Raw genomic sequence first — 12,415 nt, 5'->3', positions numbered from 1 at the left:
GATCCTCTCAGGTTTCTCCTGGTTCATAGCTGCACAGTCCAGAGTCTCTTCTAAGTGTCTCAGTAATATTTTCCATGGTGCCCAGAGGCCATAAAAATAACAGTTCCATTTATAAAGTGGTTAGGGCCAAACATCCTAAGTATTTATTTCCTAACAATTTAATTATTTGAAAAGTTGATACATGCAATTTGAAAGAGAACATTTTAATTTCCATATATATGCATGTTAGATACTGCACAGATTCTCAAGCCTTAGAATCAGACATTACACCTCTATTTCCTGTTCCACACTGATTGTTACATGGTGCTTGCTTTTTATCATAGTAGCTGCTAAAACTCCTGCTGCTTAAAGAAATGTCACTGAAAGGAATGTTTTGTGAGTTAATGTTGAAATTATGAATGACCTCAGATAGTCATTTGTGTGGTCCACTAGATGTCATTTATTGCCGTTTCCCTTAAAAACTAAAAACAGTCCTGTAGGGACCCTGTGAACTTGCTGTGGTAGGCCCAGGGTGACTTGGTGCACAGAGAGGGGACTGAGTCTAGTAGAAGAGAAGGATTCTCATTGGTTCCCCCTTGGTTCATGTGGTTGAGGGAATAGGCTATGACTTGGTTAACCTGGGTTACTCACCCAACTCCTGTGCTTAGAAGGGCATAATATTCCATTGTATGGGTATATCAGTTTACCTATTTCCAGTTGTTTAAAAATTGTAAACAGGGTGTAAATTCACATCTTGTATATCTGTGACTATTTCTATAGCATATAGATTCTATTAAGTCTCACCTAATACTTTAAAAAAGTTTTATGGATTTGAAAACATGATTATTTGTGCTTTAAAATTATCTGGGTAATTGAGGATCAGAGACCTAAGAGCTAAAACTATAACACTCTTAGAAGAAAATGTAGGGGAAAAATTTCATGACGTTGCATTTGGCACTGATTTCTTGGATATGACATCAAAAACACAGGCAATAGAAGAAAGAAATAGAATACACCATCAAGAGAGTGAAAGGCAACCCAAAGAATGACAGAAAATATTTGCAAGTCATGTCTGATAAAGGATTAATATCTAGAATATATAAAGAACCACAATGCAACACCAGAAAACAACCCAACTAAAAATAGGCAAAGGACTTGAATAGACATTTCTTCAAATAAGTTATACAGATGGCCAGTAAGCACGTGAAAAGAGGATTAGTATCACTGATCATTAGGGAACTGCAAGTCAAAACCACGGGATACCACTTCACACCCATTAGGATGGCTATTGTCAAAAAGTGGAACAGTGTTGATGAGGATATGGAGAAATTAGAATCCTGGTGTATTGCTGACAGGAATGTAGAATGGTACAGCTGCTGTGGAAAACAATGTGGTGGTTCCTTAAAAAATTAAACACAGAATTACCATGTGATCCAACAATTCTATTCCTTGGGTATCTAGCCAAAAGAAGTGAAATCAGGGACTCTTAACAGATTTGTACATCAGTGTTCGTAGCAGCACTATTCACAGTAGCCAAAAGGTAGCAACAACCTAAATGTCCATCAGTGGATGAATGTATAAACAAAATATGGTACATACAGTCATCCCTCGGTATCCATGGGGGATTGGTTCCAGGACCCTGTGGTGAATACAAAAATCCAAGGATGCTGAAATCCCTTGTATAAAATGGCATAGTATTTGGCATAGTATTTGCATATAACATACACACATCCTCTGGTATGGTTTAAATTGCTTCTCGATTACTTGTAACACCTAATATATATAATGTAAATGCTATGTAAATACAATGTAAATGCTGTATAGTTTCTGGCAAGCGCAAATTTTTTTGCTTTATGGAACTTCTGGATTTTTTTCCACCTAAATTTTATTTATTTATTTATTTATTTTTAAATTTTTGCGGTACGCGGGCCTCTCACTATTGCGGCCTCTCCCGTTGTGGAGCACAGGCTCCGGACGCGCAGGCTCAGCGGCCACGGCTCACGGGCCCAGACGCTCCGCGGCATGTGGGATCTTCCCGGACCAGGGCACGAACCCGCGTCCCCTGCATCGGCAGGCGGACTCTCAACCACTGCGCCACCAGGGAAGCCCCACCTGAATATTTTTGATCTGCAGTTTGTTGAATATGCTGAGGGGAACTTGAGGATATGTAGGATCTACTGTACATACAATGAAGTATATTTGGCCTTAAAAAGGAAGTTTGGGATGATGAAAAAATTCTGGAAATGGATAGTGGTGGTGATTGCACAACAGTGTGATATACTTAAGGCCATTGGATTGTACACTTAAAATGATTAAAATTGTAAATATTATATATATTGTACCACAGTAAAAATAACCCTGAAAAAACTACCTTAAATTTGTACTTTGTTATATTTCAACTATACCTTAATAAAGCTAAACAAAATATTGGAATAATCTAAAAAATTTGTGAAGACTTTAAAGATGATGAAACAATAAACTGCATAGTTTTGAAAGACAATTTGTTCTACAAAGTAATACTCTTATGGAGGCAGGTCTGTGGAACAGAGGCAAGCAACTGATATTTTTAACTTTTTAAAAAAAATTTATTAATTTATTTTCGGCTGCGTTGGGTCTTCGTTGCTCCGCGTGTGGGCTTTCTCTAGTTGCAGCGATTGGGGCTACTCTTTGTTGAGGTGCACGGGCTTCTCATTGTGGTGACTTTTCTTTGTTGTGGAGCACGGGCTCTAGGCGTGCGGGCTTCAGTACCTGTGGCTCACGGGCTCAGTAGTTGTGGTGCACAGGCTTAGTTGCTCCGTGGCATGTGGGATCTTCCCAGACCAGGGCTTAAACCCGTGTCCCCTGCATTGGCAGGGGGATTCTTAACCACTGCACCACCAGGGAAGTGCCGATATATTTTAACTTTAGGAAAACTTTTAATTATCCCTGGTGGCACCTTCATCCATATGGGATGAAAATATGTCTTATTGCTAAATGGTGCAAAACAGATTTGGAGGGTCATATTTATTGTTACTGGTGGTTTGCTGTCAGAAGAGAGAACAAATTTTTTTTTTTATAATGGGGTTCGGATTGGGCTCTCTACTTACCATATAGGGTTCTTACTAGTGATAGAGATCAAATGGAGAGTATGCTTATTAAGTTCACAGATGACTTGTAAGCTCCTTGGAGGATAGAATTAGAGTTCAGAATTATCTTGACAAGTGAGAAGATGTTGTAAAGAATAAAGATTTTAAGGAACATGTGTCAAATAGTGTACTTTAGACAGTGGATAATAAAACACTGATGAAAATCTCTAGATTTGTGGGAGAATGAAATTGAATAAAACCTATACTGTTCTTTGAAAAATATAGTTGAACATGTAGTAAGTATGTAAGAAATAAACATGCTCAATATTACAGGGGTTCCTTACTTGGATACTCTTTATGAGCAGTAAAGTTAGCATCAAGTTTTACTGTATTAACGAACTTATTTAATGGAGAGGCAGTGTGGTATAGATATTTATAATGTAAACTGTGGAGCCAGAATGCCTAGGTTTGAATTCTGGCTTCTCCACTTAGCTGGTATAAGTTTAGGAAAGTTACTTGTTTGTATATCTTTTTTCAACTGTAAATGGTAACAATAATGGTTACTACTTTATAAAATTATTGTGGGGTTAATTGAGTTAGTATACATAATACTTTTAAAACAGTGCCTGACAGAGGGAAATGCTCAATAAAAGTTAACTGCTAATAAAACAAGCTTGACAGCTGGCCACAGTTGACTCATAAATAGGAGATTATACTTGTTTCGTTTGACTGTTTTCTCTCCCTGTTCTTGCTGTTACTCAAAAAATTATTAAAAATAATTTGGACTTGTTCTTCCTATGCAGCATGCCAAAGAGTATTTCCATATTTTTTGATGCTGTAGAGTCAGCTATTCATGTGGGTGCAGTACTATTCAGGTTCTTTGCCAATTATCAAAAAGCATTAAATGTATATGACTGAAAAATTATCTTGGCTTCAAATTGGAAGAAACTGCTTTATTTCACCTTTGTTAATTCAAGAAAGGTTGAGAAAAGGAAAGAGGAGGAGTCCAGTTTTGGGGGTAGAAGCAAAATTATTACACAAAGAATGGGACATAAAAAGGACACTTTAGAAGTGGCTTGATCAAGAATTCCTACTTTTATATGATGGCCTGAAAGAGATCAAAGGATTAAGACCACCTCTTTCTTGCTGTCACTTTTGTATTCCATATCTTTGTTTTGAAGCAGTATTTCTAGCTTGACAAAAATGACCCTCATTTTACACAAAAGCAGCATTCTGTTAATAGAATGCTGTATTAACTATAATATCAGTTATTACAGTTATCAAGTTCCTGTTTGCTTCAAGAAGTTTTTACATGTTAGTGAAACTATAGTTACAGTTTTCTGGTCACATATTATCTATTTTTAGTGTAATACTGGAACGTGAAAGTGGAAAGCACTCCAGTTTTCCCATGATTGTAATGAGAATTATCACCTATAACCTCTCTTCCAGTTATCTTTAATTGCTTATGAGAAAAACTTTTATGATATCTCCAAACTCTTAAGCTTGGGTACATAGCTGAAGAAAATGAAAACATTAATTCGAAAAGATATATGCACCCCAGTGTTCATAACAGCATTATTCACCGTAACCAAGATATGGAAGCAACCTAAGCACCCATCAACAGATGAATAGATAAGGATGATGTGTATATACACAATGGAATACTACTCAGCCATATAAAAGAATGAAATCTTGCCATTTGCAGCAACATGAGTAGACTTGGAGGGTATTGTGCTTAGTGAAATGTCAGACAAATACTGTATGATGTCATTTATATGTGGAATCTAAAAAATAAAACATACTAGTGAATATAACAAAAAAGAAACAGACTCACAGATACAGAGAACAAACTAGTGGTTACCAGTGGGGAGAGGGGCAAGTTAGGGGTAGGGGACAAAGAGGGAGAAACTACTAAGCATGAAATAAATAAAGATACAAGGATATATTGTACAAGACAGGGAGTATAGCCAATATTTTATAATTATAAATGGAGTATAACCTTTAAAAGTTGTGAATCACTATGTTGTATATCTGAAACTTATAAATTATACCTCAAAAAAACCTCTTAAGGAGAGAAATTTAATTGATCAAAACATTTTGAGTACCTCTTGAGGGAACTTGCCTCTGTGTGTTTGAGAGAGAGCGAGAGGAAAAAGAGGGAGAAGGAGGAGGGTGAGAGAGTTAGGGGAGGGAGAGAAGTAGACCTAAGTAAAAGAGAATAAATGTTAAATCATGTGTACTTGCAAAAATGCAGTGAAAGTTTAGTGGTTTGGAATACTAGAGGAGCTCTAGGGATCTGGTTGGTGGAGAAAGGGCCAGTCTGGGTATAGGAAATAACATAAACAATGGCAAGGCATTTGGAATGGACACAGAATGTCCTAGAGGGAAGAATAAGATTTTCATGTGCGGGAGACCTTGTCATTAAGAAGGAAGGTCCTCATTTTGGGGAGGTCTTGTTGAGAGGTATGTTTAGATCTTGACAAGTACTATGATAGTATCCTGAGAATTGAGAATGTGTAGAGAATAACATTGGTTAACATAACAATGGTTAACATTGCTTGGCTCAGTCAGTTAAGTGATTTCTTCTTGGTTAGCCTCAAATGCCTACGACTAAAATTTTTGCTTCAGCAAAATCACATTACTTTTTTTTATTTTGGACTTTGAAAGTTTTTAATGAATAATGGAAACTTATACATCTTTCAATCCCAAGGGTTTATTCTGTATGAAGAAAGGCAGGTAGAAATGTTGGATTTATGGTAAGAACTAGAATATAGAGGTTTTAAATGGGAATGGGTGTGCTTGAAACGTTTATTCAGTGGGTAGGTAATAGGAGGCTCTGGTTAATTTCTTGTATTGACCTAAATTATGCTTGTTTTTTAAATCTAGAAAACAGTTATTGAGCATGTTTCTTGTCCTCATCAGAATTAGTATTCATTGAACATTGATTAGAAAACTATTAATGTTATCTCCATTCTACAGATGAGAAGACGGTATCACTTTGGGGATTTCACTCAGTTTGGAGCCAAATTCACATCCAGAACAGTCTGATTGCAGAACCTATGCTCTTACCTAGTAAGCTATATCGTAATGCCTCTTGTTAAGCGGTAGTGGTAAGGCCCTTGGGTTCAGATGTTGAGTGTTGAGTGGGAAAATGACCTATATAGATAATCACGGTCTAGACAGTTAGAAATGTAAATAATTATAATGACATGTAGTAAGTGTTATAAAATAGAGCTGTATTGAAACTGCACAGTGAACTCTGAAGGGAAAGTTTTCACAGTGAAATTAATGTTTTCAAGCTAAGTATTGAAGGATATGTTGGATTTATCCAAATGGATTAGGCGGTATGAGTAAATCAGGCAGAGGTAGTAGCAGTGACAAAAGCTCATGCATGAAAAATTTTAAAGAAGCCTCAAGTCGTTCATTCTGGACATATACGCCATAGGGCATATCTTTTTTGAGCAGGGACGTTTTATGGAAATGTCTGTTGACAGGATCGATATGCCAGGTGATGTTCAAAGAGGAATTGACCAGAATCAGTTCTAAGTTCAGTTGTAACTGGTTATTTTGTTTCATAGGTAATAAGGTCTAAATAAATTGAATTCAGCAAATGTTTGAGAACCGGTTTGCTAGACCAGTGGTGGTGGCCCTGGTGGCATGGAATGGAAAGATGGAAATTGAGCATTTCAAAGAAAGCAGTGGGAGATGGTGTCAGATTTTGTTATTGGAAAGAGTGTCAGATGGTTTCCAGTCTTGAAGACCTAGGCTGACCAAGATTCCCAATGGAATATTAAGAAAGAAGATATGGTGGGGGAAGGGAAGGGAGGCCAGTGATGGCTTCTGTTTGGAATATGTAGAGTTGGAGGTGCTTCATTGACAGTCCAGAGGAGATCTGCTATTCTGCTCCTGTGCCAGCAATAGCAGTCAGGATTGGGGAAGCTGTGGGAGCTCTCACGTAGTAGTAGCAGAAACCTTGAGAGAGGCTATCATTTCTGTGGGGGAGGACTGGATGTTGTTGTTTATGGCCCTGCTCAGGCCTGCTTTGAATGGTTTCAGACTTTTAATGGTTTGGAAAAATAGGTCTTATGAAGCAAAATGAGAGAATAAAGCAGCCCGAGGAAAGACAGGTAGCAGTTTGTCTTATGAAGGATTTGTATTAGCATATAGTGCAGTATAACCCAAACCTCTCATTAATATATTACCTACACGATTTTTTTGCAGTATCTGTATACCAAATGATAATGCATCTTAAAATCAAGTTTTTTTCTTTCTTGGTGATATGTAAGTTTAATGATGTGCCTTGACTTCGGTGGCATCTCAGAGTCAATAGAATGCAGAATGTTTTTTCCAGTGCTCATTAGCATAAGTATATAGTTTTGTTTTTTAAAGGCCTTTGTGTTACATTTAAATCCTCTCAAATATCACCAATGGTATGTATACCATACCATGGAAACAACTGAAAAAATACCTATATGTTGTAGAATATAGGTTTTAGGTTAGATGTTGAAGAGTAAATCAGTAGAAAATGTAAACTCTTCCCAAGGTTTTTATATTTCTTTGCATTTTAGCATATGTGTGTCCTGACTAAAAACAGAATACAGAATGTGTTTGTCCATTCATAGGCCTGATGCTTACCAGAGAGCTTGGGTAAATGCATTATTCCTTACACCTCTTTTAGACTTCAGTTTCTTTGACAAACTATTTTCATGTTGGAAAATGCAAGAAACGTGAGTGGCTCAGATTGACCTTGAAAGTGTGGTATTATTCTTAGTAGTTATGTTCACATGCTTATTGGAAACTTGAGAATTCCGGTCACTTGTCTGTGGATTTTTTTTTTTTTTGGCCACACCGCGCCGCATGCATGATCTTAGTTCCCGACCAGGGATCGAACTCCTGTTCCCTGCAGTGGAAGCTTGGAGTCCTAACCACTGGACCACCAGGGAAGTCCTAGTACTTAAGTTTTTTGATGTATAAACAATATATTTAGAATACTCAATATGTTTAGAATAGGTTGATATTAGGCTGTATGTTTGAGCAGTTTTTCATCTTGTTTTAGAGAATATTTTACCTGTATTTTATTTTTATTTATGTATTTATTTTTTAAATAAATAAATTTATTTATTTGGCTGTGTTGGGTCTTTGTTGCTGCATGTGGGCTTTTCTCTAGTTGCAGAGAGCAGGGGCGGCTACTCTTTGTTGTCGTGTGCGGGCTTCTAATTGCGGTGGCTTCTCTTGTTGCGGAGCACGGGCTCTAGAGCGCAGGCTCAGCAGTTGTGGGGCACGGGCTTAATTGCTCTGCAGAAGGTGGGATCTTCCCGGACCAGGGCTCGAACCCGTGTCCCCTGCATTGGTAGGCAGATTCTTAACCACTGCGCCACCAGGGAAGTCCCTTACCTATATTTTAATGTGCTTACTATGAATATAAGTAATTTAGCCAGCATGTTTTTTAAAAAAGCTCTCGCCCCCTTCCTTTTCTGATTAATGGATTAAGCAAATTGATAGCTTAAGAATTTTTAAAATTCAAGGTTTGGTTTTTGTCTTCAGTTTGAACCTATGACTTGTCTTGAGGTTTTCAGAGTGGTTAATTTAAGTGCAGTTATTTAAGGACAAAGGAGAACCCTCTTTACTTAATAAGACTTTATTTCTTATTAGCTTCGGACTTTTGCCCTCCTTTTCTTAAGTAAAGCATGTTCGTGAATTCTACTTTTTGACTTTAGCTGAAAATTTTTTCTTCCTGTGTATATATATATATTTTTTTGCGGTATGCGGGCCTCTCACTGTTGTGGCCTCTCCCGTTGCGGAGCACAGGCTCCGGACGCGCAGGCTCAGTGGCCATGGCTCACGGGCCCAGCCGCTCCACGGCATGTGGGATCTTCCCGGACCAGGGCACGAACCCATGTACCCTGCATCGGCAGGCAGACTCTCAACCACTGCGCCACCAGGGAAGCCCCCCTGTGTATATTTTGATGGCAGTTACATGTTTCCCTCTGTTTACATGAGATAAATATTACTAGTTTAAAAGGGTGGGTCTCTTTCTGGGGATCTGTTGAATTGTTTTGGTCTTAAAAGGATTCGTAAGAAGATGGTGTTCTGGTCAAGACGATTTCTGGTCTTTTGGCTATTTAATAATTGAGAATTGAGGTTATTGGGTTTTTATTGGCTTGTTTTTCAAAAATATGAGTAGCCCCCTACCTAATTGCCAGAATACAAATTTTAACTAGGCCAGCAGGAAGAAGAGTGGATTCTTTTTGTTGCACATATAGCCTCTACTATTGGAATTTTGTTTCTCTTTTCTGAATATCCCTATTGGCTAGTTGGAGTTGGACAGTTTATAATTGAGATGACAGCAGTTAAAAATGTAAATCCGTTTCTTCTCTTCATTGTTAAGTTTTATGCTTAAAGGATGGATTTGCATTTTCCTTCAGCTTTCTGGTCCTTGTCCATTTTGATGCCAGTTACTCTGCATAAAACTAAGTGGAGTGAACCAGAATTTTTCTGAAGAATCTGTTTACAGATGGGTAGAGAAACATTAACATTCCTATATATTATTAAAAAACTGATAAGCAGTATGCAGATTAGCTAGGTTTGGAATACTGATAGCTATTTTTTGAGTGTAGTTTAATTCCAGATTTTTCCTAGAATTGGTGTTGAATATCCCAAGTACCTAGGCATAATAGGAAAACCATGTCATTTATACATGGGCATACTTTTGACTTCCTATGGTAAGTAGACCTTCAAACTAAGTTGCTTGTCTTTCTAGAAAAGAAACCTCTCTTCCAGCAGTGAGGGCGGAGGGTTGGTATAAAAAGGGTGGGGTTTAGAGAGTCTGTTTTTGCCACTCTAGGGCAGGATGCAGAAGCAAAGCATATTAGAATAAACACTGTAAATTGGCAGATTTCAAAATGACATTGGTATTATTGAATTTTACATAATTTTTTAGTTGTCTTGAACAAAAATAAGTTTTTGGTCTTTGCTACCTCACTGATTTCTTTTTCTGAGTACGTAAGAAATAGGAGCTCATAATTTAAGCCTTATTAAAAAACGTTTTGAGAACCTATTGTAAAACTGCTCATCTTCATAGGGATTGGTCATTTAAGTGTTTTGTCCAAGAAAATGCAGTTATAATTTTATTCTTCGAACAGTAGGAGGCATGGACAGAGTCTGCAGTCTCATGTTGAGATAATCATGATTTTTTAAGAGGGGCAGAAGTCATTACAGGATTATAATTAGGAAAATTTAAGTTTCCATGAAGAGGTATATACTTCCTGATTAGGAATCTTTCTTTTTTTAAAAATAGAACATTTGACCTATGCATTGCCCTTGAGAACTTTGATTTGGGACAGTGCAGGGGAGAAAGGAGGGGGAAACAAAATTACTTCTTTCCTCCTCATCAGAGGTTAACTGAGAGCAAGTGGCAGGACATTAATGAGCATGCAAAAATTTGCCTTCTCTTAAGTTCCCAACAGTAGACCTTGGAATTAGTCAAAGAAACAAAAGTCAGGAAACATTTTTCCAACACTGGGGCTAGTCTTTCTGATCTTTCCATAGCAGTTATAAATATTGAACTACCTCTGGCACTTAGATGAAATGATCCTGCTTGGCTTTTAATTTAATTAATTTCTAGTGCTTTGAATGCCTGGATTTTCTATCTCGATAACCGAGACTTAAATATTTGGTTTCTGTTAAGAGTTTTTTTTCTTAGGAGATAGGGAACATTTCTTCATTTACCATGATGAATCTAAATGCTGCCTTATAAAATTAGATTTAAAATCCTTAATTTCAGTAGTAAAATGATACCTGCCTTGTGACTTTTCATGGAGGATATAGAGTCAGAAAATAATGTTACAAATTACAGAAATTCCTTATAATCCTATTAATGATTTAATATATCTGAGTTAGTAGTATGAAGTGAATGTTTTCTTTTTTAAAAAATAGATAGTATTTATTTATTTATTTGGTTGCACCGGGTCTTAGTTGTGGCTTGCTGGCTCCTTAGTTGCAGCACATGGGCTCCTTAGTTGTGGCAGGCGGGCTCCTTAGTTGGGGCATGTGAACTCTTTGTTGTGGCATGCATGTGGGATCTAGTTCCCTGACCAGGGATTGAACCCAGGCCCCTGGCTTTGGGAGCGCAGAGTCTTATCCACTGCGCCAGCAAGGAAGTCCCGTGAATAAATTTCTTTATAGAAGTGATTATAAAGAGCAAGTCAAAACATTAAAAAAAACCTTTTTTGAAATTATTTTTACCCTTTTTAGCAGATTGTATTATATCTTCGGTTTTAATCTTTTCTGGTCACCACCAGAAAATGTCTTCACTAAGACATCATGTATGATATTTGCTCCCCCGCCCCCCTTTTGTATAAGGATTAAGTTTAAAAGGGAAACACTTGTAAAATAAGTGATTTTAAAAGGTACAAATCAAATTCGATAAAGTTCGTTTGATCACAGCTGATCTTTTCTGAGAACATGGTCAAGGGCTTCCTTTTGCCCACTTGAGATGTGAAAAGCAAAAAGGTGCATCTGAAGTACAGTCAGATCTTAATGTCTAAAAATTCTAGAGCACAGTTTCTTTGCTTTTGACTTCTCACATTTTTGGGTCCCATTTGGAAAAGCAGCTGTCAGTATTTCAGCCACTTAAATGAAGACAAATGATCTTAAGTATTGATCGCTAACCAACTGTTTGAAATTCTGTCTATTGCAGATACTCCTTTGAGGAATGTATTCAGAACTTCTCCCACATTAAAACAAAACAAACCAAAAAAAACTCCTCATAGAATGAACCACACTCTGTACCACTAATGTAGTCACAGAATTATTCAAGATTGATCTTTGGTCATTATCTATTGAAACAGAATTTTACTTGTTAGAGTGAACATTATCATTAATGTTGCTGGTTCAAGAGACTTACTGTTAGTAAAAGACTCTTTGATACAGAAATTTGATTATAACATGGAGTTCATCTGACCGTTTCTGACAACCTACTGGATTTTTGTTTTTCAAGAAGATGGTTGTTTTTTGCTTAGGAAATGATAATATTTTAGCTGCTTATCTGTGTCCTACAGCTGGCAGAGGAATGCAGTACTCTGACCATGAATTTGCGTCTGTATCCCTGAAAACACACAGACCTTACTTAGTGTTTTCAAAAGAGGTAGAAAAGACATGTGGCATCTTTTTAAAAGTTTTTTTTTTTTTTTTAATAAATTACCGTGTTTGGAAAACTCACTGAGTTTTCCAGGACACTGACTCAATTTTGTATTTAGTTTCTTTTTACTTTTTTTTTTTGAAACATGGTCCAAATAAGTAGAGGGGGGAAAAGTCCAACTGAGAGCATTCAGCCATACTTTTTATTTTATTTTTTAACATCTTTATTGGAG

At 37.1% G+C, this 12,415-nt stretch overlaps 1 protein-coding gene across 13 annotated transcripts in view; it reads left to right on the top strand.

Annotated features, from left to right (window-relative positions):
• Positions 1-12,415, top strand: part of MTMR3 (myotubularin related protein 3) — a 137,050-nt gene that overhangs the window by 57,891 nt on the left and 66,744 nt on the right. Inside the window, exon 1 of one of the 13 annotated variants that reach the window (XM_060121710.1) lies at positions 6,069-6,116. The exons of the other annotated variants lie outside the window; for them this stretch is intronic. The gene's annotated coding sequence lies outside the window, so the exon portion shown is untranslated. Of the gene's footprint in view, positions 1-6,068; positions 6,117-12,415 lie in introns of those variants that run through there. 13 annotated transcript variants of the gene reach the window in all.

The sequence above is a fragment of the Lagenorhynchus albirostris genome, chromosome 14 (assembly GCF_949774975.1).
Source record: "Lagenorhynchus albirostris chromosome 14, mLagAlb1.1, whole genome shotgun sequence".
In the NCBI taxonomy this organism is placed as follows: Eukaryota; Metazoa; Chordata; class Mammalia; order Artiodactyla; family Delphinidae; genus Lagenorhynchus; species Lagenorhynchus albirostris.
The sequence above is the reverse complement of the archived record's forward strand: the minus strand, read 5'-3'. Positions and strand labels throughout refer to the sequence as shown.